Here is a 26,842-nt window from a genome sequence, read left to right as displayed (position 1 = left end):
CCTGGCGCCCCCGAGCCCTCGCGGCGCCCCGGGAGGCGGAGGATGCGCCCCCCGCGCCCCGGCCTTGGTTCCTCCCGCCCGCCCCGCCCGCCCCGCTCGCCCCGCTCCGCGCCTCGCGCTCCCCCGGCCGCAGCCCGCGGATGGTCTGGCCGATCGGTAGCCGCCACCCCCTTCGGCAGCCGCAGCTGCTCCAGCTGCTCCGGGGGCAGCGCCCGAGCCCCGAGCCCCGAGCCGACGCTGCTTAGGGCGGCAGGCGGGCGGAGGGGAGCCCCGGGCCGGGGGCGACGGGGAAGCGGGGCAGCCGCAGAGGGGCCGCCTGCAGCGGGGAGCCGCCCACCGCGCTGGGCTGTCCTCGCCCCGGTGAGTACCTGCTGCCCCGGTCCTCCGCGACCCCCTCCCACGGCCCCCCACCGCGGGGTGTCGGCCCCGCACCCCCTCCCCCTCCCCCACCCCCACCCCCACCCCCACCCCGGGACGGTCGCCGCCCTGGGGACCGGGCTCCCGCGGGAGCAGCGGAGCCGACAGCTGCCACTGCTGGAGCTAGTGATTCAGCACCATCCGTGCCCCAGAGAGATTCGGGCACATGGGGGAGGGGGTGGGGGGCGAGGTCAGTTTGCGGCGCGCTCCCCCCAGTTTCTAGGCTTCAGAGGTACCGCCCGGGCGGGCGGGGTCGGGTCGCTGAACCCCGAGGCTCCCTGCTGCTTGTTCCCTGATTCCGTCCTTTTCCCAGAGCGTGGTACAAACCAACGTGAGTGTGCGGTGCAACCTTTATAAAGTGTGTCACATTAGTGTCTTTTTCGTACGTGTCAGAGAAGTAGGGGGCCCTGGTCTACCCCTGTCAGTTTCTTTACTTCTTGCTCCATTGGAAGCATCGTCCACTCAATTTTTCGTTGGATAGCATCCCCCCCTCCTCCCCGAGTGTGAAATAGATGCTGTGTCCAAGTTGTCTTGTGTTCAGAGTAGGTTTGCTTGGTCTTGGCGTAGGAGGGAAAGATTTAAGGGGAGTGGGAAATAATAATTTCAGAGTCTAGACACTTCCTTTTCGGTATATTGTTTCTTTAAGTCATCACAACAGCCCAGAACTGAAGGTGGAGAGTGAGGAAGCCTGGAAGTTAAATTACATGCTCAAGGTCACAGAACAGGAACTTGAATCCAAGCCTGGCTGACTCCAAAGCCCACGGATCTTCCACTGTTTTAAGGAGTTGTGTGTCCAAGTGTAAGCGAACATAGAGATGGTCCGTCCATTCGGTATTAAACATAAACTTAATTTTCTTAAGTGTGATCTCAAACAATAGCAACAACCTGTAAACTTATGGTATGTGGAATTATTGTTCTTTTAGTAAGAAAGAGCTTTGAATTAGGTGGGGAGAAAAATCTATTTTCTTAGAAAGCACATGCCAAAAAATAATATCTGGACTACATTGCAAAGGAGAGCTAGGTCATAGCAGGAGATGTTTAACACATTTTTGGCAGTGATATATGGTGGGTGCTCAAATGTCGGAAAAATCAATTAGAAAAGTAAAAAAGAATAAAAATAAAAAAGACCAGAACACCTGGAAATCTTTTTCTTGTTTAAAACTTAGCAGAAACATTTGCAGGAACAGTTACCTAGTTCGTGGGTGTGTGACTGAACCGTTTTTGTGAGATGTGTCATCCCATGATAGGGTGATAGATAAACCCAGACTATTAATGTTATTTGATTCATTTTGACTGTGGTTTGGCTAGGAAGTGATAACTCCATTTTACAGACCAAGGAACTGAAATACAGAGAAGGTTCAAGATCATATGGCTAGTAAGTGGTGGAATCTGGACAAGTATTGACTTACAAAAAAATATATGTGCTGTAGCAAAACGAAGTTCTGTATAGTGGGAAACTGCATTGATTTGTTTTTGCTCTGCCCTTCAGAGTCAACAATCATATTGACCCGCGTGCTCTTCCTGAAAAAATAATGGATGCTGGGTTTTTCTTTGTCTGTTGCTTGGCCATTTGATTTGCTTTCATTTATGATTTATGTATTCTCCCTTAAGATGTGAAACTCTTGTTGATGTCTCCAGAGGCAGGTTGCTATAGTACAAATGCTCATTATCTCTAAGTACTGGAATAGTATTTGATGGCAGATAGAAACATAATTATCTTTGTCCGTCATTTCTAAAGTATTGAACTATTTACATTGGAGAATTCTTGATGAGGATATTGATAGACTAAAGCCCATTGCCTGAATAAGGCCATAAAATGGAGGCACAAATATGTTGTTCACACAGGACTATAAGAGAAATAGGATCTTGTGATGACTCTTAAATTTTATTTCTAGGAGGTAATTTCTTTTTGTTCTTTGTATGGCTGTAGACTATATCCTGAACCTTGGGGAGGCATCTTGCAGTCCAGGCTGTTTAATTACAAGGAGAATGGCAGAATTGGTATGAATAAATAAGCTATGAAAACAAAACAAAAACAAAAATGATCCCACTGCTATTTGAAAAAAAAAAGAAAGTACATGTCCTAGTGATGAAGGGTCAGTGGGAACATTTTAAAACAGAGGCAACACATTTTATTTAGGTAACATCACCAAGTATGAATATAACACCAACCTGGTTTTAGCACTGCATCTTTTCTCACTCTTCTCTCTTTCTGTATATGCATTTGTTGAATGACTACGGTCTGCAGACCATTCAAATTCTTGACTTCAAGGAACTTAACATCTAGCTGGGGAGGTATTTACTTACACATGAGTAATCAACAAAATAATTAGAATTGGCCTAGTACTGGGAGAAAGTGGTGCTATAAATGCTGTATCAACACCTTAAGAAGGAGAAATTGTAGAGGCTAGTTTCGTAAGAGAATCAGGAAACTCTTCATGGATGGAAGTGAATTAAATCATTCTGCCAGATGGGAAGATTTTGATAGGAAAAGAAAAAGTCAGACAAGGAGGTTTAGCTAAGTGCTTATATACTGTTTGAATATACAGTGACAGATTGTGAAGAACCTTGCATATCAGGCTTTGAAATCTGCTCCTCGTCTGGTGGTCATAGGGAGCTAGTAGTGTAGGTTACTAAGCAGGCCAAGTTTCTCTTTGGCTGGTCTTGCTCACATTCTCCATGTTCTTTGTTCCAGGTGCCCTTCCAGTAAATGCATAGTTCTTGGGTACTGATATTAAAAGGACTAATTGTCAAAAAAAAGAAAAAAAAAGGACTAATTGTCAAGTGAACCCAGGAGGAGTTTTCTTTTTCTTTTTTTTTCAGGAGGAGTTTTCTATGCAAGTAACATTTTTCCTCTTTCAAAGAAGTTTTTTTTTTTTTTTTTTAGATTTTATTTACCCATTTTTGAGAAACACACAGAGAGAGAGAGAGAGAGAGAGAGAGAGAGGGAGGCAGAGACACAAGCAGGCCACATGCAGGGATCCCGAGGTGGGACTCCATCCTGGGTCTCCAGGATTGGGCCTTGGGCAGAAGGCGGCGCTAAACTGCTGGGCCACCCGGGCTGCTGGAAGCTTGCTTTTTTTAAAAAGCTTTCCCGCTTTCCCTTTCCATTATAGAATTATGAACAAATTGGAAACTATAAGAATATAAAACGGAAAAAATGATCATACTTGTAACTAAAGACGTGCACTATTAATATTTTGATGTGATTTTGGTATTTTCTTCCATTATTTTTTCTGTTCATGATTTTAATCATGGTATGTATATTACTTTTAAAATATTTTTACCTTAAATTTTATAACATTGATTTTCACTTAACTAAAACTGGACAGTGAACTTTAAAAATATTTAGATAATTTTCTATTAGGTAGGCTAACATTACAAATTAACTCTAAGATATTGACATATTATTGTTAGTGGTACTCACTCCTGTCTGTGGTTCCTCAGATTACACTTTTTTAGGCAACCTCTTTTGATTAGAAAAAAAACAAAACAAAACTATTTAAATCATGGCTACTGGGCAAAATAGATGAAGGGGAGTAAGAGGTACAAACTTTTAGTTATAAAATAAATAAGTAATGTGGATGAAAAGTACAACTTAAAGAATATAGTCAATAATACTGTAATTACTTTGCAAGGTAACTACACTTGGTATAGTGGTGAGCGTTGCATAATATATAGCATTGTCGAATCACTGTTTTACACCCAAAACTAATGTAATATTGTCCGCCAGTTGAAAAAATCATGAGTAGTAGGAGAAAGGTGAGTAGTTGGGGCCCGAGGAGAGAAGATGTAAGTAGTTGGAGATCCTGTTTGGTGAGAGCCAGCAAGAGAAGTCACTTGCAAGAGAAGTGCCAGTCAGAGAAGGCACTATATGATGGACTACTTTCTGGTTTTAGCTTTGTATTTGTGGACCTTAACTTCCTCCCCTCAGGCATCTATTCCCACCCTTATCTCTTTCAAATTTCAACCTCTTCCGTCTTCCTTTATCAGATTCCCAGGTCTCCACAGCTTCAATATCCTGGCAATGCAAGGCATATGAACTCACTCCTGCACTGTAATTTAGAGAATCCACATAGATGAGGGTGGGAATTTCTGACCTTCTTCTGGTTCTCAGCAGAAGCCTGGTTACAAGGTACAACAGAGTATAGTGGACATTGATGACTTCTGCCCCCTTGGATATTGCTAGAGACAGCCTCTGAGAACAGGTGGCCATTGAGGGACACAACATTCCCAGTCCCCTGGGCATTCATATGCTTCCTTCCCTTTGTTCCCAGTAACCCTCCACCAAAGGAGATTCCCCTCAAGGAGGAGAGAGACTATGCCTCCTTTACCACACCAGTTGTAGGGATGAGTGACACTATCTCCTTTGCTTTGGCCAGGTCTCTTATTACCCCAGTCTCTCACCCATGTTTCCTTGGGGTCCCACCCCTATCCTACTTGGAATATCAGAAGCCATTGAGGCAGGGAGGCCATTAATTGTCTCGGAGTTTCTGAGGACTAGTGGAAGGGGAGTCACTGGGATATGAACTTATCTTGAGGGCACAGGTAGAGAGCAGAGGCAGGTTCTTATAACGTGCCATTAGTCTTGGGAGACCTGAAAGGAAATGAAAATTGAAGCATCAGCTTTACAAATCCAAAATAGGCACCCCGCCCCCCCTTTTAAGACCTGACAGATGATTCCTCGTGGAAGCTGGACATTGAGGTACACAGTATTTTGAAAAGAATTTGTCCTGAGCTTAGTTGAGACCTATTACTTAAAGCAGTTTCCTTAAGCTCTTAGAAAGTGGTTTATTTATTTACATTCCTTTTAGGCATTATCTGTCAGAGTTGAACTGGGCTTAGCCAACAGTTTTCCTAGGATTAGTTTAGAGTTTAAAAACTTAAATTGAAATAGGCTTGCCTGTTTATTCTCCATTACCCTATTTCTGTTAATTCCCATTTGAACATTTATTGGTTAACATACTCCTGCCCATAATACATTAGGAGTATGTTTGGCTTTTTGACAAAGCCAAAGTGTTGGGATTCTTTGGGCTCTGGGAAGGTGAGTGATAAATTTACTCTTTTTTCCTTCACTTTTTACTTGCAAGTAACTGATTGGCCTAGAGAGTTCCTTTGACTCCTTTGAAGGTTTAGAGTTAGGTAGTCAAGTGATCATTGGGTCTTCCCTGAGGCTGACTGGAACGTCTCTGAGGACTCCTTCCTTTTGAAATTGATAATATTCTTGGTTCGCTGGGTATGCTGAACCATCCACATTATTTGATATTTATGTATTTATGTATTTATTTATTTTAAAAGATTTTAAAAATTTATTCATGAGACACAGAGAGAGGCAGAGACATAGGCAGAGGGAGAATCAGGCTCCCTGTGGGGAGCCCCATATGGAACTGGATCCCAGGACCCCAGGATCATGACCTAAGCTGAAGGCAGACAGGCGCTCAATCACTGAGCCATCCAGGTGTGTCCCCACATTATTTGATTTTTAAAGATTGTGCTGTGGCTCCGGAGCTTCCTAACTTCTATGTGATTTTGTTCTTCCGCTTAGCCATGTGAAATGGAACATTATGTTTGACAAAGGATTATTTTGAACATTTTTATCTCTTTTACTCACTACTTTGCAAAGTCTGGCCTGCGTCACATCTAATTCAACAAGATGGCATTAGCTTATTTTTACATAAACTCTCCTTTCTCCATTAGCATATTTTCATGAAATTGACTTTTTAAAGTAAATTGAGCATTTGTAGATTTGGAAGATGGAACAGTAGTAATCCAGGAAACAGCTTCAAGATTATTTTGAGGCTTTTTGTTGGATTAGAATTTTAGAGCTGCTTAGATGTACCTCTCTTTTAAGGTAAAACCATCTTTCTTTTGTAAGAGAAGTGACCCCACTTAAAACTTGCTTGTGTAAAATTTGCTTTAATTGACGTAGTCCTAATACTAGGTTTGACAGCTTTTGTGAAATGAATGGCCATATGTGTGGAGTATTGGTAGGAACAGTTAGCAACTGTGAATTTAATTAGAATCATTGCATTTGATAGGAAAATTTTCACTTGTAATTTTGTTAATATTTAAACTATTTTTTTTCAAGGTACTTAATAAATAGAATCTGTAACCATGTGTGATATTCATAGTGATTGCTAAAAAATCAGGACAATAATTTTAGCACACGTCTCAGTTTATATTTAGAATCAGTCAGTCTGCAGTTACTCAACAAATATGTGCTTGCTACTTTATGGAGAGAAATGATAGAAATTGGACACTTTCTATAATCAGCTTAATTTACATGAAATCAGATGGGGGCATTTTGATTTAGCTTTAGGTTTGATCACATGCAAGATGATAATACTTAGTTGCTTAGCATGTCTCAATCTAGAATATTAGATACTGTTTCTTCATTTCAACAATATAAAAAATCAAGTGAGAGGAAAAATACAGGTGTAATTTGCAAGCACAATCATAGTAGGATTAAAAATTGATCTATAGCTAACTGCTCCTTTAGATACCAATTTTGACAATAGATGCTAGTATTTACTATTATATGTAAATAAAAGGATGACTTTTATTCATTTAATAGATAGTTTTAATGGTTTACTTCTTTAAGGGTATTTGAGGAAAGAATAACTTGTCAAACTCAGTGATTATTCACCTATTTATTTATTTGTTTGTTTATTTATTTATTTTCAGATTTTATTTTTTATTTTTTAAGTAGGCTCCACTCCCAGTGTGGAGCCCAATGTGGCACTTGAACTCATGATGCTGAAATCAAGACCTGAGCTGAGATCAAGAGTCAGATGCTTAACTGACTGAGCCACTCAGGTGCCCCCATTGAATACTTTTTTATAATCTCTGACACCTACGTTTAGTTCACATCAGTGTCTCCCTTGGCCAACACACACATTTCACCCCATTATTATTGGAAAATCGAAACAAGTTTTTTCTGTAACTTGCTACAGAAATTAAAGGAAAGTAGACATGTTAAATACTGAGGAAAGTTTGAAAGGGGTTATCAGTGCTTCTTAAAATCAAGTGGACTGTATGTATGTGGAAAAGCATTTTCACTTGTCAAAAATCAGTGCCAAATGAGTATTTTAGGAAGAAAGAAAAGTTTACTGCTCCATATGTGAGGGGGCTGTCATTTCAGAATAAGAGGCATTTTCTTTTTTAAAAATTTATCTTGGGCATGGAATATGTGATAGCTATTTTCATCTTTAAGGAATTAAAAGTTAAATGTGTTCCTCTTTGGTTATAGTATAGCATGTTTACTTCAATAACATGCCTGAGAGTATACCTGTGAATTTTGTTTTTAGAATCCATAAGGAATCAGAAAAAATATAAATATGAACTAAGGTTCCTAAAGTGTAGCTTCTACTGGGAATAAAATTAGCAAATATACTTAGCAATATCTATAAATATGTATATTTAGATTTCCAAATAAAATTACCTAATGGTCTGGAGCTTTCCTCTCTTTGATATAACTGTACATATTATGGTATTATGAAAAGGATTATCAGGCTTTCTAGAAGAAAAAGGTAATAACTTTTTCTTTCAGAGTAATATGAGAATATTGTGATTTATGTATTTGTGTGATTTCTGACATAGGCATTCTACAAATGCAGCTTTTTCTTCCACTTAATACTGTTATTATTTTTATATAATTTTTTATTGTGTTAAAAAGCACATTACATAACATTTATCATGTTAACCATTTTTTTTTAAGGATTTTGTTTATTTATTCATGAGAGAGAGAAAGAGAGGCACAGGCAGAGGGAGAAGCAGGCTCCATGCAGGGAGCCCCACATGGTACTTGATCCTGGGTCTCCAGGATCACGCCCTGGACAGGGGCGGCACTAAACCACTGAGCCACCCGGGCTGCCCTTAACCATTTTTAAGTACAGTTGGTAGTGTTAAATATATTTATATTGTTGTGAAACAGATCTTCAGAACTTTCTCATATCACAAATCTGAAATTCTATACTCATTAAACAGCAATGAGTTCCTTTCTCCCTTCCCAAGCCCTTAGTAACCACCATTTTATATTCTGTTTCTATGAATTTTACTACTTTAGATACTTCGTATAAGTGAAATCATATAGTATTTGTCTTTGTTTGGTTGATTTATTTCATTTAATGTAATGCCCTAAAGGTTCATCCATTTTGTAGTATATATGAGGATCTCCCTCCCTTTTAAAGCTTAATAATGTTACATTCTCCCTCTGCCTGTGTCTCTGCCCCCCCCCTGTGTCTATGAATAAATAGATAAATTTTTAAAAAATAAAAAAATAAAAATAAAATTGGGAACAAGGTAAGGATGTCTACTCTCACCACTCTTATTTAGCATAATACCAGGAGTTCTAGCACTTGCAATAAGGCAAGAAAAACAATTAAAGATTCATTTTAATTTTAATATATTGGAAAGAAAGCATCCTGGTTTGCAGATGAAAAAAAAGAAGAAGAAAAACTCTCAAAGGATCTACAAACCTAGATCCAAAATGTGACTTCAGTAGGGTTTCAGGATACAAGATCAACACACAAAAAAACAATCACATTTCTATATATTGCTGACAACAACAAATGGAAACAAATTTAAAATGAATGTCATTTACAGTTGCTCCAAACAAAATGAAATAATTAAGTATAATTCTAACAAAACACGGGTAATATCTGTATAATGAAAATTATAAATTGCTAATAAAAGAAATTAAGGAAGACCTAAATCCTAGGACATTCCATGTTTATAGATTGGAAGAATCAACACAGTAAAGACGTCAATTCTCCCTAAATGGATGTATGGGTTTAACACAATTCCTATTAACATATGGTTAAATTATAGCAACTAATTTTTACACTGGACATTTTAAAAAGTGACTCCTCCAAAATAAACATTCTATCAAAATTCAGTTTCACTTGTTAATTACATTAGTCATAATAATTACATGGTCTCAAAAATAATCACGTGGACTTTATTTTTTTTTAAGATTTTATTTATTTATTCATCACACACACACACACACACACACACACACACACAGGCAAAGACACAGGCAGAGGGAGAAGTAGGCTCCATGCAGGGATCATGCCCAGGGTCCCCAGGATCAAACCCTGGGCTGCAGGCGGTGCTAAACCACTGTGCCACCAGGGCTGCCCACATTGATTAATTATTGAATATTGAATGAACCTTGCACACATGGAATAAATCCTGTTTGATCACATATATACACACATATTGTTGCATTCAATTTGCTAAAATTTTGTTAAAGATTTTTGCATTTAACTTTATGAGAGATATTGGTTGTGCTTTCAGTTGTGCTTTCTTTATTTGGTTCTGGTTATTAAAATACTACCAGCCTCATGTGTTTCTAAGAAATTACAATTTGTTGAATTTGGGTGTTGTGTCAAATTCAAATATCTATAATTACCTGAGCAGGTTATTAAAATACTTCTTTTTCCAACTACATATCTCTGTGAAGCCAAATTTTTTCATATGCTTCCACCTAAAACAACTTCTCAGAATTAATGCATAAGCAGATATGAGAATCTGTGCTCTATGAATCAAGATGTTAAAGATATTTTTTAAAAGTACAAAGCACCACTTTTTGTTTTGAAAAAAATTTTTTAAAAATAAAATATTTTTGTAAATGCATAATGGTTTTTAATGGTTTTAAACATGTATCAGGTTTACTTTCTAATAGGGTAAGTATTGATGGGTATAACCTGCAAAAACTAAAAGTCAACAAAATTTAAAGAGGGTAAAGAATTCCAACATCAAAAAAAAAAAAAAAAAAAAAAAAAAAAAAGAGAACCACTACTAAGAACCAAGGCAGAGAAAAGTGAAACCAAAGGCATGGACATGTGCATCTCACACAGGCATTGGTTTTATCAAGTTGTTCCATGTGCTTGTTTTTCTTTTTCTCCACTAATACTTTTATTTCACAAAAGATGCTTTTTCCTCCACACTTACTCACCAATATGTACTTCTCTTCCCTAGGATAAGTATGATAAAAAGACGAATAGAACTTTCTAGTGCAATCTTTATGAAATGAAATTCCTCAAAATTATCCCCATTCTAAATTTAATAAATCCATGTATCTATATATAACTGTATTTTAAGTTATGTTATAATAAATAGAATAAAAATATTAATTCAGTGATTGCTTATGTAAGAATGAAGTAATTTAGACTATTTTGTAAAGAATTGACTCAAAGATAGCCTAGGACATATTTGAATTACTGTTCTTTGATTTTGATTATTGTAATGGCTTTTCTTTTGTACCTTTCCCCAGCACTTTATTGAGTATAACTTATATATTGTATAATGTAGAACTTGGTGAGTTTTTACAAGATTTTGATAAATAGCATTTGAAAATAAATAGTTTGTAATAGGATAAACTTCAAGGTGAGATGAAAAAGAATCTGAGAATATGAGTAAAGAAAACAACAAAATGAAATGAGCTAGGGGAACCATTAGCTCACAAAATCCATGTTCTGAAATCCTGTATGTTTATTAGAGCTGGGCACACATTTAATTTGAGTTTTCTAACTTCCAGGCAAAGAGGAAAACGCAAAAAATTTAGTGGTTGGAAAACTCATCCATGAGAAAAACAAACTAACTGCCTAAGAGGAACACAGTTGTTTCTGTCTAGAATCCAGAATGAAATATCTGCTATAGTTTCTTTAAGAGTGGATTCAGTATAGTGTCATACAATTTCCTCAATGCCCTGACATTGAAAGTCAGCAGGATTCATTGGGCTGTTTTTTATAATGTCCTTCATCTAGGCTCTGTGTCTCTGGGGGAAATAACCTCTCAAGATCTGATTATTTTCTTTTCTAACATGAAAATAACATCCATCTCAAGAGCATTGTGATGTGAGTAAAGAGCGTATGTGCTCAATAAATAACTATTCTTTTTCTTTTTTTTTTTTTTTTTAAATTTTTTTATTTATTCATGATAGTCACAGAGAGAGAGAGAGAGAGAGAGAGAGAGGCAGAGACACAGGCAGAGGGAGAAGCAGGCTCCATGCACCGGGAGCCCGACGTGGGATTCGATCCCGGGTCTCCAGGATCGCGCCCTGGGCCAAAGGCAGGCGCCAAACCGCTGCGCCACCCAGGGATCCCACTATTCTTTTTCTTAAAGCAGTTCTGTTAGGGTGGCCGTGACCAGCAATGAGGTACGGCCCAGGTACGTAGCTCTCTGATAACCTGGCTTAATCCAGGAATGGACATTATAGTATCTCAAAGAATGAAAGTTCTGCATATCTTTTAGGAATTCCTTCATGCATATTATTTTGAGGGGCAATGCATCTGAGGCTTTGTTTCCTCAAATTATTTGTTTCAGTCAAGTAAAGAATCTCATGGTTTGAGAATCTGCTGGGCTGATAGGAGTCTACCAAGTATATGTTACCTAAATAGAAGTCTATTGCAGCACTAAAGTAGACTAAAGGAATGTCCCTAGACTAGTTTTAAAACTTCCCTTGAAGTCAGTTTTGCAGCACAGGAGAGTGGGTGATGCAATTCCCAAATTTATGATGTGGAATATGGCTCTAAATGCTTATTTGAGGTAGCACAGCCTTATATACAAATAAAAGAGGTGGAGCTACCACTTTTACCTCTTTTGCAGAGAAGTGTAATTTTTTTTTTCTTCAGGCCAAAATATTTTTTTCTAGAATGTTTTTTAAACCATCAATCAATCTCTGTAGAGGGAGCCTGAGAGCAAATTGTTGGGGTTTGGTAAATTCTCACTTTGTAAAAGTTGAATTAGGCCCTGGATTTTTTGAACAGAGCAGTAAAATTAGTTTGTAGTAATTTTGCAAGCATTCCAGAAGGTTAGTTTTCTTCCTTAAGTAGTCTTTTAAAGCTAATTATCAAAACAATGTAATTGGTGTTTGATTTTTAAAATCTTTTGAGTCTTTGTTAGAGTAGAATTTTCTTTCAGTTGTAATCCCTTGAGAATGCCTTAAGCAAGTCCTACAGTTTGTATCCATTTTCTACATCATTAAAAGCATTCTAGAGCTACCCACTAGCACTAACTCAGATTCACTGTGGTTGTCTGTAGGCTTCTGAGGCTAGAGCAAATTTTCCTTTCTTTTTCCTAGGGCTTGCAAGACCATGAAAGGCCCAGATCTTTCTTGTCCAAACTAATTTAGTAGGAAAGTCATGGTCTTAGGTTTGGAGTCAGTTAGGTACTTTTAATATGTGTTGAACTAATGAATGAGTTAGAATCAAGTTTATATCCTAACCCCCATAACTGTTTCTGAAATTATAAGCAACGAATCTGATAATAACATAGCCAAATGTCTTTCATATGAGAAATTTCCATTTTCATCACTGCCAGATTAGAATGTCCAGGTTTAAATGCTCATTTTGGGCAGCCCGGGTGGCTCAACGGTTTAGTGCCACCTTCAGCCCAGGGCCTGATCCTGGAGACCCGGGATCGAGTCCTGCATCGGGCTCCCTGCATGGAGCCTGCTTCTCCCTCTGCCTGTGTCTCTGCCCCTCTCTCTCTCTGTGTCTCTCATGGATGAATAAATAAAATCTTAAAAAAAATGAAATAAAGGTTCATTTATTTATAATAAATACAATCTTATTAATTATATAATTATTAGTTATTAGTAATTACTAATATGCAGTATTATATGTATAGTAAAATAAATTTTAGTTTTCATTTACTTCTGCAAATATTAAAACACATCTTGCTTTATTGGGATACCTTTTGGTATGCTTTTGATTTAATGTGATTCTTAAAAAATGCATTATAAGGTGAATTATAAAAGTCATTTATAAAAATATTGGAGGATTGAAAGATTAGATTTATGCCACCTATTTATTATTAATCTTGCTTTCATGGTTGGATTTGATAGTTTCTTACAGGAAAGCTAGATGAATGTTTGATTTTTGGCAAAGAGCATTTCTTCTCTATTATGTGTAAAATCTCCAGTATGCCATTTTAAAGAGTGATTAAGGGGGGCAATCTTTCTCCTTTTTTTCTTTCCTTTGTTTGTTTCTTTCTTCCTAAATGACTGTAATTTATCTATCTTTATTTGAGTTTTGGATATGGTTCTGGCTTAGGGTCCCTTGGTTAGGTTGCATCCTTTAATTGGTGGGTTTTTGTCTGAGGAGCCAGCTAAATGGACTGGGAAGCTGAGAAAGAAGAGCTGGTTCATATAGTCCCCCTGGGCACATTCGTAACTCAATCTCCCTCTCTGGTTGGTGTCTGCATCATTTTTTATCCTGATGGCCTGCTTAAGCAGTTGCCTCAGACTCCATAGTAGACGAAAGCTTACTATTTTAACTCTGTGATGTTTAGTTATATATTTAGTAGGTGAGATAAATGTTATACAAAATCTAATGCACTGAAATGAAGAAAGTAAGAAATTCACTGCTTTGTTATAGGGTACCTGGAGGGAGTTATATTTAATGTACAAACTTAAATATTTGGTGTGAAATAGTCACATAACTCTTGTTAATGGAATTAAATGAATAAGGAAAACACAGTTGTACACCTGAGTTTTCCAATCTTGAGACAACAGTATGGCTTTGGAAATTATTACATGTACCTTCCCCTACCTCTTTGCCTAGCCCCAAAGGACCACATTTGAGTTAAGATTCAAATGTAGCAAGCTCTGAGTTATGTTTACTTACAGTACTCCTGTCTGTGCTCCAAAAGGAAATACTTGGCTTATGACCAATTTTTACCTTCTTTGGGCATCATCAGATCTGTGGATGCTGCTGCCTGTTTCTCCCCGAGATGAATCAGCGTTGCTGTCTGCCGGTTAGCTACATCCATGGCTGGCTTTTGACTCTTAATAGTTGGGCCCATAATGTTAGGTGAAGCTGCATAATGTAGAAGATCGTAGAGCCATTTAATTTGGGTCAAAAATTTGAAACAAAGAAATGGTATGTGATTTTCTTTTTCACATGTTAAGATTGCATAAATTTATAACTAAAAATTCGAAGGTTCACTTTGCAGAAAAACTGGCAGAATTTTTCCCATGGATTCCTGAAATAGATTTTTATGGAGCATGCTCTCTGGCATTCTTCCAATTTTAATTTTCATTTCTATCTTATTACAAATTTAAATTACTTCTAATGTTAAGTAAATTTTAATTCTAGTTTATTTAAATTTGTATGTTGTTTCCATGCTCCCTGGTACTTACTCGATTAAATGTCTTAGTTACTCAGATTACTGTGACAATATTTGACTTTAGGCTGGTCAGGAATATAAGATATTAAAATCATACGTATGTATATTTGTATACATATGCTTATATACTTGAATATATAATATATATATTTTGGTTTTTGTTTTTTTAAAACATTGAGAGGCTTATTTTCTTTTTAAGATTTTATTTATTTATTCATGAGAGGCACAGAAAGAGAGGCAGAGACACAAGCAGAGGGAGGAGAAGCAGGCCCTATGCAAAGAGCCTGACGTGGAACCTGATCCTAAGACTCCGGGATCAGGCCCCGAGCCAAAAGCAGATGCTCAACCACTGAGCCACCCAAGAGTCCCTATAATATATATTTTTAAAATACCTTTTTGAATAATTAAATAGTCCCAATATTTCAATACAGTCAAGAAATAGGAAAGACTTAAATTGCCTTTATTTAGATGATTACAGATGAATAAAAGACTTTGATGGTGTTAAGAAGTTAAGATTGAGAGAGAATAAATGCTTTTTTGTTTCCTTTGGATTTGCATTTTAGTAAAATTTTTTTTTTTTTTTTTTTAGTAAAATTGTTTTTTTCCCTGTTATCATTCATAAAATGGAATGTACTTTTATTTGGTAAGTGTATTTATTTAATGTATTTTATTTGGTAAGTGTTTAATGAATCTATTTTAATTTAATTTCATAGCAAGTATAGATATAGGAATTGGAGAAGGTGTTTTAATGTTAAAAGAGATAAGAGAGTGGGGCGCTTGGGTGGCTCAGCGGTTGAGTGGCTGCATTCGGCTCAGGGTGTGATCCTGGGATCCGGAATCGAGTCCCACATCCAGGTCTCTGTGAGGAGCCTGCTTCTTCTGCCTGTGTCTCTGCCTCTCTCATGAATAAATAAATAAAACCTTTAAAAAAATAGATAAGAGAGTAGACTGGTATAGACAATGTAAGCTAATCCAGTAGAGCTAACTTCAAAGTTTGTCTTCTTTTTTCTTTGATACAGGCTTTGGCAGACAAGAGTATCATCTAGACTAGATATGGATAAGCCCGATATTAAAGTAACTTTAGTGCTAATTTGTGATTATTCAGGAAGATAGAAGATGCAATTCATTCTTAATTTATATTTTGTATCATCAAAATTTCATGAGTAAAATAATAGTAAGCTGCTGTCCCTAATTGTTAAAAAAAATTAAGCTCCACCATGTATCAGGCTCTGTTTTGTTCATATTTTTGGGAATGAGACACTGCCCTCTTTAAATAAAATACTTAAAAAATATGGTAGATGTTGTTAACAATGGTGATGCACCAAAGAACAGCTAATTCTGCCTAGGAGATGGAAGGGAGAGGACAACTAAGCGGTGGTTGAATGCTGGAGAGCGAAGGAAGACATTCTAAGATTAAAGAAAAACATGAGTGTACACAAATCAGAAGATGACTAACAGCTGCCTGCCTGGCTCAGTCGTAGAGTGTGTGGCTCTTGATCTTGGGATATGAGTTTGAGCCCCACATTGGGTGTGTTTATTTTAAAAATAAAATCTTAAAAAAAAAAAAAAGAGAAAATGAATAACATTTTCAGGATTATCTTTTTATCCTATGATTTTATTTCTACCTAGAAGAACTATTAACATCAAATATGTTTGAAACTCATGGTGCAACTCATGGTAGGAGATAGGATTTACTACTTGCCATAATGTGCACGCATACACATATACAGGCACACGTGCAGGTGCACACACATAGGAATAAAAATTTCAAGACTCAGTACTTATAGTTAATACTTTTTCTGTTACATGCAGTGCAGTCTGGCACTGTTATATTTTTATCAATTCTTTTATTTCATTTAAAAATGCTTTTTGAATCTCAGTAAATTGATTTCATGACCGTCTGTGGGTTAAGGTTTGTTTTTGGAAGCAAAACAAAAACAAAAACCTGTACCAGAGCTCAAAATTCATAAGGAGGCCTTTTAACCTACTGTGCAGATTTGCAAAGCAACTATTTGACTTTTTTCCTGGCAGAATTTGAAGGTTGCAAGAAACAGACTGATGGCTTTGGGATATTTACAGTTCAGAAGGCAACATGGTAGGTTTTGAGAGTTGAAAAGGTCTAAGTCTTTGTCAAGTTACTGTATCTCTGAATCTCAGTTTTCTGTTCTGTAAAATGGAATTAATAATATGATCTATGAGGACTAAATGAAATAACATATCTATTGAAACATTAGTTCTCAAACTTGGCTGTATATTTAAATCACAATTTAACAAATTTCTGTGCCCAGGCTACATCCCAAACCAATTAAATTGGAATGTTTGGGGCTGGGACCCATCCATCACTATTTATTTTTCTCTTTTGAAACTTAATGCTTCCTGAATAGCAACTCTCCATATACCCCTCCCTCTATGTCTTGGCAGCTACCATTCCACTTTGTGTTTCTACTTATTTGGCATTTTTAGATACCTCATGAAGATGGCACTATGCAATATTTGTCCTTCAGTGACTGGTTTATTTCACCTAACATAGTATCCTCAAAGTTCATTTGTATTGTCATATATGGCAAGATTTCTTTCTTTTTAAAGCTGAAAACATTCCATTTGTATGTATACCCCACATTCCTTTTTTTTTTTTAAGGGTTTACATATTTACTCATGAGAGACACACACAGAGAGAGGCAGAGGCAGAGGCAGAGACACAGGCAGAGGGAGAAGCAGGCTCCATTGCAGGGAGCCCAATGCAGGACTCAATCCTGGATCCCAGGATCACACCCTGAGCCGAAGGCAGATGCTCAACCGCTGAGGCATTCAGGTGTCCCTCTTTTTTTTTTTTTTTTTTTTAGATTTTATTTATTTGATATATATATAGAGAGAGAGCCAGAGAGCCCAAGCTGGGGGAGAGGGAGAGAAGCAGACTCTCCGCTGAGTAGGGAGCCCGATGGGGCTCGATCCCAGGACCCCAAGATCATGACCTGATCTGAAGGCAGGTGCTTAATTGACTGAGCTACCCAGACACCCTCACCACATTGTTTTTATCTGCTCATCCACTAATGGACCTTTAAGTTGTTTCTACATCTTGGCTTTTGTGAATCATGCTGGGGTGAATATGCACATACCTCATGTTGTAACCTTGATTTATTTTATTTTTTAATGTTTCTTTTTTTTTAATTCTAGTTAGTTAACACACAATGTATTTTTTTTAACACACAATGTAATATTATATGACTTTGATTTAAACTATTTTAGATAAATACTGAGAAGTAGGACTGCTGGATCATGGGGTAGTTCTCTTTTTAACTTTTTGAGGAAATATAAATAAATAAATAAAAATGAGCAAAAGACTTGATTAGACATTTCTCCAAGGCTAGAGTGCATGTACTCCTTCAAATCTGTATTTTTGTGCCCTCTGGGTAAATACCTATAGTGCAATTGCTGGATCATAGGGTGGCTCTATGGTGACTGGTGACTAAATGCCCAGAAGTAGGACTGCTGGATCATAGGGTGGCTCTATTTTTTACTTTTTGAGAAACCTCCATACTGTTCTTCAGAGTGACTACACTGGTTTGCATTCCCACAAACAGTGCAAGAGGGTTCCCCCTTCTGTGCATCCTCCCTCACCAACACCTGTTATTTCTTGTGTTGTTGATTTTTCTTTTGTTCATTTTTATTTTATTTAAAAAATATTTTATTTATTTTAGAGAGAGATTGCAAGTGGGGGAGGAGGGGCAGAAGGAGAGGGAATGAGAAAATCTTAGGCAGATGCTGCCCTGAGCACGGAGTCCATACAGGACTTGCTACCCAGAGATCATGACCTGAACCAAAATCAAGAGTTGGACTGATAGGGATTACACTGAATCTGTAAATCATTTTGGGTAGTATGGACATTTTAACAGTATTTATCCTTCCATTCTATGAACATGGGATGTCGTTATTTGTGTCTTCTTTAATTTCTTTCATCAATATTTTGTAGTTTTCCAGCTGTCACATCCTCAGTTAAATTTATTCCTAAGTATTTTACAGGCACTGATATTATTTAAAGCTCCTCTGGTGCAGTCTGTGTTGAAATGCTTAATTATAAAGGCTGTAGTGCAATGTGTGGAACATGGTACATGTTTGTATCATGTTTGGTTCCCTTGGTTAATAATATCAGCAATTATGAATAGCTTACTTTTTTGGTGATGCTTATTATGTTTTAGGCAATGTGCTAAATACTCTTCATATCATGTAGAAAACACTGTGCTTTTGGGACTCCTGAGTGGCTCAGCATTTGAGTGTCTGCCTTCGGCTCAGAGCATGATCCCAGGGTCCTGGGATTGAGTCCTGCATCAGGCTCCCTGTGAGGAATCTGCTTCTCCCTCTGTCTGTGCCTCTGCCTCTCTCTTTAGTTTGCTTCTTGGTTTTCAATAACAGCTTCTATAATGATGATTGAGAAAGCATTCTTTTAAAAACTGTATAAAACCAAAAAAAAGAAAAAGGAAGCATACTTTTTTTCATGGACGTATGTGTTCTTTACATTTAGCACATCTTCAAATAACAACAAACCATTTCCTCTGTCCAGTAAATAGATTTTTAAATTGCTACATCAACTTTGCTTAGATGATATGCATACTTATCTTACTCTTTCCTTTGTGTGTTTTCTTTCTACCTATTAAGTATTAACTCATTCATAGGGTACATATAGTCTTCAGTGTAAATGAGTTAATGGATATAAAGTTCCTAGAATAGTGCCTGGTGCTTAGTAAGCATTTAGTACATGTTATTCATTGGCAGTGCCGGTGACTTACAAAAATGCATAATGCACAATTGTACTATGGGAGAGTCAGATATTTGCAAAGGAAATTAAAGAACTAAGTTTTGTGACTGAGAATAAAAGTTGCCATTCCTGCTTGTCAGTGCACCTAAAAATTAAATGCTTAATAAACCAACAGGCATCATATATTCAAAGTTGAAATTAAATATTTAAAGTCGACGTGTCTGGGAAATTACCTTTTTGAGGTTTTATAGATACTTTTTTTTTTTTAATTTTTTTTTAATTTATTTATGATAGTCACAGAGAGAGAGAGAGAGAGAGAGCGAGAGAGGCAGAGACACAGGCAGAGGGAGAAGCAGGCTCCATGCACCGGGAGCCTGATGTGGGATTCGATCCCGGGTCTCCAGGATCGCGCCCTGGGCCAAAGGCAGGCGCCAAACCGCTGCGCCACCCAGGGATCCCGGTTTTATAGATACTTTAGTTTAAAAAGCTTTACTATTAAGGAGATGAAGAAAGTTGAAGAATTGTAAGCCTGAAGAAGTGCTTAATCCTTTTACATTTTTAGTCTTTGTAGACGCAAGATTAAATTCACTTAACGCCATAGAACAGTTTGGAGGTGTAAAACATTAGTACAGAAGGAAGAACATTTTTTGAATGTAGATTTTGAATGAAGGATTGTTTCTAGGGCATTCCAATATGATAGAACCCAAGCTAGGAATAATTGACTCGGATTGGATTCTAGAATTTGTGAGAAGTATCTAAACTGTTGAGTTGAGTTTTACGAAGACTGACATGTGTTGTCAATGTGATTATCTGCCCTGTCGTCTTATTCTGCTGTCATCATTCTCAAATTATCTCCTTTGACATTGTGGAACTATATAAGAATCTCTTGTGATTGAAAATTGAAATATAGAATGTGTCACACAGGTTTTTAGGACAGCATTGTCAGGGGCCATGTGCTTTACTTAGGATTAATGACTAAGCATATTGTGTAGAGGCTAATGAAATCATACTTCCCTGTGTGACTGAAAAAGCTGGCTTGATTTTGCTTGGAAGGAAAATTTAACTTTCAAACCTTCCTTTCACTTTCCTTCCTTACTCTCTTTTCTTTCTTCTTCCTTTTTCTTATGGAAAATTAACTGCATCTTTTGAAAAACTTTTTTCACATAAATATGGTATGATACATATTTTTCTCCATTCCCTTTTTTAAGAGTTTAGGATATGTGAAAATGATCCTGATTAAAAATAAGCCATGGCATTGTTGGACATTAGCATACAACTATGTGTTGTTTAAGGTGCTATGCTATGTTTTCCCGTCACCTTTATTGATTTCTAAAATGAAGATAATGCTCATAGAGAGTTTACTATGGATGTCTGTCATGATAGGAGAGATATGGTGAATCTTTTTATTTTATTATTTTATTTTTTAAAAGATTTTTTTTATTTGTTCATGAGAGAAGAGAGAGATAGACAGAAACATAGGCAGAGAGAGAAGCAGGCTCCATGGAGGGAGCCGGATGTGGGACTCGATCTTGGTACTCCAGGGTCATGCCCTGGGCCGAAGGCAGATGCTCAACCGCTGAGCCACCCAGGCATCCTGAGATTTGGTGAATCTGAATGTGGATGGCAGTATAGAAATAAATTTGGGGCCTGGGTGCAAGGAGGTAGAGGGGTCAAATTTTTAAAAAACTTGATGAAGTTGGTGTTGGATCTGTGTTCTAGCTGTAGCTGGTTCATTGCTTGGCCTTAGGCAAGTTAAATAACTTTTTAAATATGAGCTTCTTCATTTGTCACAGGAAAAAATAAACAATCCTATTTAGCTGGTCTTATAGTGTTGTGAAGGGCAAAGGGATTAAGAGAGTGAATGCCCAAGTAAAACTCTTCTTTGGACATAAATGGAAGGATATGAGTCTTACCACTTGTAGCAACATAATTTCATCTATTCATATGCAAAATAAGGATAATAGTACTGGTCTCAAAGCAGTTTTTATAAGTATTATATGAGCTAATCTACATAGAGCATTTAACATAGTGCCCAGCATGGAGCCAGTATTCACCCATTCTTTCACTTATTCAACAAATATTTACTGACAGTTTACCATGTCCCAGGTGCTCTTCTAGGTTCTTGGAATACACCTGTGAGCAGAATCAAAATTCCTGTTCTTTGCAATTTTATAGGCCAATGGGATAGAATTAATTAAAAATAAATGTATAATTGCTACAATAAATGCTGCGAAGGAAAGGTACCTGATGCTGTAGAATAACATCAGGGAAGGTGGGCTCCTAACTAGGTGAAGGCCAAGGACAAATGAGGATGGATTCCAGTCAGAAAGAATAGCATTTACAGTCTATGCAGTGGGACTATGCAGTGCATGGTTATGAGACAGAGTGACAGAGAAGGTGGCTGAGAATCAGGCTGGAAAGATGGGCAGGCTACTAGATACTTATGTCAGCTTGGGGTTCCATCGGGGAAGCAGAATCACTAAGAGTGATAAAGAATAAGACATTTATGATAGGGATAAGAAGAAGTTCATAGAGGGCTTATATCTTGTATCTGGTGGTGGGTCAGCAGGGTTAGCAATCAGAAGTAGCAACCAGATCCCACTAGAATAAATTGGAACCCATAAGAACAAACTAGAGCCTATACCTAACTCTTGCGCCCTCCAGTCTCAACAAACTTCATATGTGCCTGGGCCAGGGAAGCTAGATGTGCTGGGATTCAGAAAGCTGAAGATCTGGCAAGGAGCTGGAGTAACTGCAGGCTCAGATGCCTCCTATGTCAACAAGAGGAGCAAACAGATCAATGTCAACATGTACAAGTAAACAGTGCATGATGCCTCATACTGACCTTCAGAGCACAATGCCTTTTGCTTTACTTGTGTCTTCAAAATTGCATGCAGATTTCTTTTTGGCTAACTAACCTGGAACTAATTTCTAGGAAATATTGTTAGCCTAGTTTGATTGACTAGTATGAAGGACTTTTTTTGGAAAGGTCTTTTTTGGCCATGAATGGGCTTTTGGATTTTATCGGATGAGTATTGAAAAGCTATCAAAGGAGAGTTTAAGTCTGCTAGGGTGGTGTGGTGAAGGAAAATGGGAGAGTAACATGACATGATATATGATTAGATTTGTATTTTTAAAAATTGAAGTGTAGTTTACACAGTTTTACATCACTTTCAGGTATACAACATAGTGATTTGACAACTTTATATATTTATGCTATGCTCACAAGTGTAGCCACCATGTCACTATAGATATAGAGTAAACTGCACAAGTCTTAAGGGTACAGTTTGATGGATTTTAAGTATGTATAAATTTATGTAAACATCACCTAGGTCAAGATACAGAACATTTACAGCATCCCAGAATGTTCCCTCTTGACTATTCTCAATCAATGATCCCTGATCCTGCCCAGAGTTGGCCTTTATTCTAATGTTTTAGATTTAGTTTTTCCCATTCCTTTTTCCTCTTTTACTTCTATTATAGTTAACATACAGTGTTATATTAGTTTCAGGTATACAATAGAGTGATTCAACAATTCTATACATCACCAGTGCTATTAAATTACTATTGATTATATCCCTTATGCTATATCTTTCATCCCCATGATTTATTCATTCCATAACGAAGTCTGTATCTCCCACTCCACCTCTCCCCACCCCCTTTCCTCTGGCAACCACCAGATTGTTCTCTGTATTTATGGGTCTGTTTCTACTTTGTTCATTTGTTTTTCTACATTCCACATATAAGTGAAATCATATGGTATTTGTCTTTTTCTGCCTGACTTATATCACTTAGCATAATACTCTCTTGGTTCATCCATATTGTTGCAAATGGCAAGATCTCATTCTTTTTTTTATGGCTGAGTAATGTTCCATTGTATGTGTATATTTTTCGGAATCTATTATAGAAAGTAGATTGCAGGGGACTAATGGCAGATATTAGTAGATCTTTTAGGAACCTAGTGCAGTGGTCTAAATGAGAGATGGATGGTAGCTAGGACTAAATGTGGAGGTTGAGGGGATAGTAACAAGTAGATGGGTTCCAGAGATATTCAGAGGATAAATAAAATAGGACTTAGGGATAGAATTACTAGGGATTGAGGGAGAGGAAGGTGCCAAGATTGTGAGTTTGTTTTGGATATTTTGAATTTGTGGTGGCATTGAGAATATCCAGGTGGAATTGTTCAGTAAGCTGTATGATATTAACATTAGTCATTACTGTAGTTGTAGATGCATCAGTAGTAGTTGTTAATATTATTATAATTGGCTTAGTTTCTGGGAAGCTGAAACCATTTCTGACTGTTTATGGGTACTCAGTGGTCTGCTCATTTCCTAGAATAGAGTAGGACTAATTAAAAAAAATATTTATTTTAGAGACACAGAGAGAGAGAGAGAGACAAGGGGGAGAGAGAGAGTATTAAGCAGATTGTGTGGAGCACAGAGCCTGAGGCAGGGCTTTATCTCAAGACCCTGATGGTGACCTGAGCCAAACCAAGAGCAGTGTTTAACCAACACACCACTTGGGTGCCCCAGGACTAATTCCTTATACCCCTCCTTTGCTTCTTCACTACATGTTGTCATAATCACACATTTTTTACTCTTTTCCCAGGGTAACCTCTCTACTTCCATTAATTCTATCTCTTCTTGACTCCTAGAGGATCTTCATTAAGGGATCAATAAATGAAGGTGGTCCGATGGTTTCTATTACAACTGTTCAATCCTGCCTTTTTAGGGCAAAAGCAGCCTTAGACAATACATTAACAAATGAGAGTGTCTGTGTACCACTAAGTCTTTATTTATAAAACAAGTAGTGGTGGATTTGGTGTGTGCCTAGCCTATTAGGCATTTCATTTCTCTTGTATTTTTAATTATTTTTAATACACTGTCTCTCAAACATATTTAGGTTTTTTTCCCTATCATATCCTTCTCCACCAAAAAAAACCAAAAAATCCCTAGAAAATCCAAATCTTTCCTTTAGACCTTCTTTCCATTAAACTGCATGGTATCTTTTTTTTCCCCTGTTACTTTTTGAAGGCAATCTCTTCCTCCTATTTAGTAAACTGGGAGTAATCTTCTGTTGCTGCCTGCAAAATTATCACAACCTCTACTTTTCTAATAAAATGACTACTTCTTGGTCTTTTTCTTTTTGGATCTTCCCTTCTGTATACTCATATGGTTGCCTAAACTGTACCTTTTTGGAAATCTTGTTCTCCTTTGAATTCTGTGACTCTAGAGTCTCTTCATTCTCCTCCTATTTCTGATGGTTATATATTACTACCCTGTAAAAATTTGAAATGGCATACACAAATATATGTAACATATAGAGTAAACTGCACAAATCCTAAGGGTACAGTTTGATGGATTTTAAGTATGTATAAATTTATGTAAACATCACCTAGGTCAAGATACAGAACATTTACAGCATCCCAGAATGTTCCCTCTTGACTATTCTCAATCAATGATCCCTGATCCTGCCCAGAGTTGGCCTTTATTCTAATGTTTTAGATTTAATTTTTCCCATTCCTTTTTCCTCTTTTACTTCTATTATAGTTAACATACAGTGTCATATTAGTTTCAGATATACAATAGAGTGATTCAACAATTCTATACATCACCAGTGCTCAACATGACAAGTGCACTCCTTAAACCTCATCACCTATTTCACCCATTCCCCCCACCTCCCTCCCCTCTGGTAACCATTAGTTTGTTCTCTATAATTAAGATTCTGTTTCTTGTCTTGTCATTGAATATGTCATTTCCATTATCTTCTCCCATTCAGTAGGTTGCCTTTTAGTTTTGTTGTTTCCTTCGCTATGTAGAAGCTTTTTATTTTGATGTAGTCCCAGTAGTTTTTCTTTTTTTTCTCTCTCTCTCTTTTATTTTCCTTGCCTCAGGAGACCTATCTAGAAAACTACTGTGTGGCTGATGTCAGAGAAATTACTGCCTGTGTTCTCTCCTAGAATTTTTATTGTTTCAGGTCTCATATGTAGGTCTTTAATCCATTTTGAATTTATTTTTGTATACAGTGTAAGAAAGTGGTCCAGTTTTAGTTTTTCCTATTCTTGAACCTCATCTAAATGAAATCATGCAGAATATATGGACACAGACTTTTGTACCTAGCTTTCTTCATCATTAGTATGCTGTTAGCAATTGATGTTGCAAACTATAGTATGCTGTAGTTCATTCTTTTGTATTGTAAGTTAAGTATTGTATTCTAAGTAATTCCATGTATATACCACAATTTCTGGTTTGTGCTATTACTAAAGCTGGTATTAACATTCTTGCCTCGGTTTTTTGGTAGACATGCGCTTATTGGGGTTAATGTTTTGAGATAGAAAATGACACAAAGATGCTTGCTTTGGGAATGCATACAATAGAAAATGACACCAAGTATGAAATGTGAGGGAAAAGCCTTGGCAATAGAATCTGGTGTTCTAAGGAGAGTTAGGAACTAGAGGTTCAACTGGTCTAAATCCCTTCTTTCCATCTCTTCCTTTGTCCTTCTCTTACCTTCTATTTTTAGGATGTCTAGGACTGTTGATGGGATTTTACAGGGTACAGGGACTAGAATGGGGAGTTCGTTACTGGAGATGGCAGAGGCCTTGAAACCTTAACAGCAGGGAGAACCAAGGATTATGTGGCAAGAGCTAGAAGATAACACTGAGTGAGCTGTACTGCTGCAGGGTCCAGAAGATGCATTCAGGGCTGGGGTGCAGAGCCGAGTCCTGCAGATCCTGGCATGCAGAAGAGTTGACAGCCAGTTAAGGTTCTAGCAGTGTGCCACTGAGTGGGGTCCACATGTGACCATTCTCCATCAACTCCATCAAAGTCACACACACACACACTTTAAGTTAATACAGAAACCTGCTATGGGAATACAACAAAGAAACAATATAAACTATAGTATATTTGCTATACAATATCAAATCTTCTGGCACCACCCACCTAAATCAGATTGTTGTTCTTAAGTTGTCTGTATGGAAACTGAACCCCAGACCTTGCTAAGAACCAGTGCTAATGTTTTAACTTGTTTTTACATGGTAGCTGGGCTGCGGTAGATGGTCTGTTGGTTGAATGTAAAGGCCATGTTTGGGATGGATCATTAGGTAATGAAATTGAAGTCTTGGGCACAAATAATGTAATTTAGGGATAGTTGTTTTAGTTGATATCCTCAGTGCCTTGCCCATAATCCTGGCACCTTCCCATCTCATTATACTCTTCTTATTTACTTACAGTTGCCTGCCAGTGTCTACATCTCTTTCCCTGGGGCTTAAGAGGACTTTTCCAGAAGCCATGGGACTAGGAACTCCTTGCCTGTGCAGGCCTCCTTCCCCCAACTCTCATTCTCACTCCCCAGGAGGGCTGGAAGTGCCATAAAATTAATATCCACTGCACCCCTATAGCAGCCCTCAAGCAATGATTGACCCCTGTTTGGGTTCACTCTGAAGCAGATGTATTTTATGCTGGTCATCCGAGTTCTCTCAGGGATTAAACTCTAGCCACCCAGTGTAGCTGGCTTTGTCACTCACCCTTTATG

General features: G+C 37.6%; 1 protein-coding gene across 7 annotated transcripts in view; it reads left to right on the top strand.

The window, feature by feature from the left end:
• Positions 1–26,842, top strand: part of TTLL7 (tubulin tyrosine ligase like 7) — a 153,951-nt gene that overhangs the window by 10,125 nt on the left and 116,984 nt on the right. For 5 of the 7 annotated variants that reach the window (XR_013384209.1, XM_077905205.1, XM_077905202.1 and 2 more), the window contains exon 1: positions 205–360. The exons of 1 other annotated variant lie outside the window; for it this stretch is intronic. The gene's annotated coding sequence lies outside the window, so the exon portion shown is untranslated. Of the gene's footprint in view, positions 1–204; positions 361–1,195; positions 1,217–26,842 lie in introns of those variants that run through there. One more of the 7 variants, XM_077905204.1, reaches the window with a different exon arrangement.

Source organism: Canis aureus, chromosome 8 (genome assembly GCF_053574225.1).
Source record: "Canis aureus isolate CA01 chromosome 8, VMU_Caureus_v.1.0, whole genome shotgun sequence".
Lineage (NCBI taxonomy): Eukaryota > Metazoa > Chordata > Mammalia > Carnivora > Canidae > Canis > Canis aureus.
This window is presented reverse-complemented; position numbering and strand designations above follow the sequence as displayed.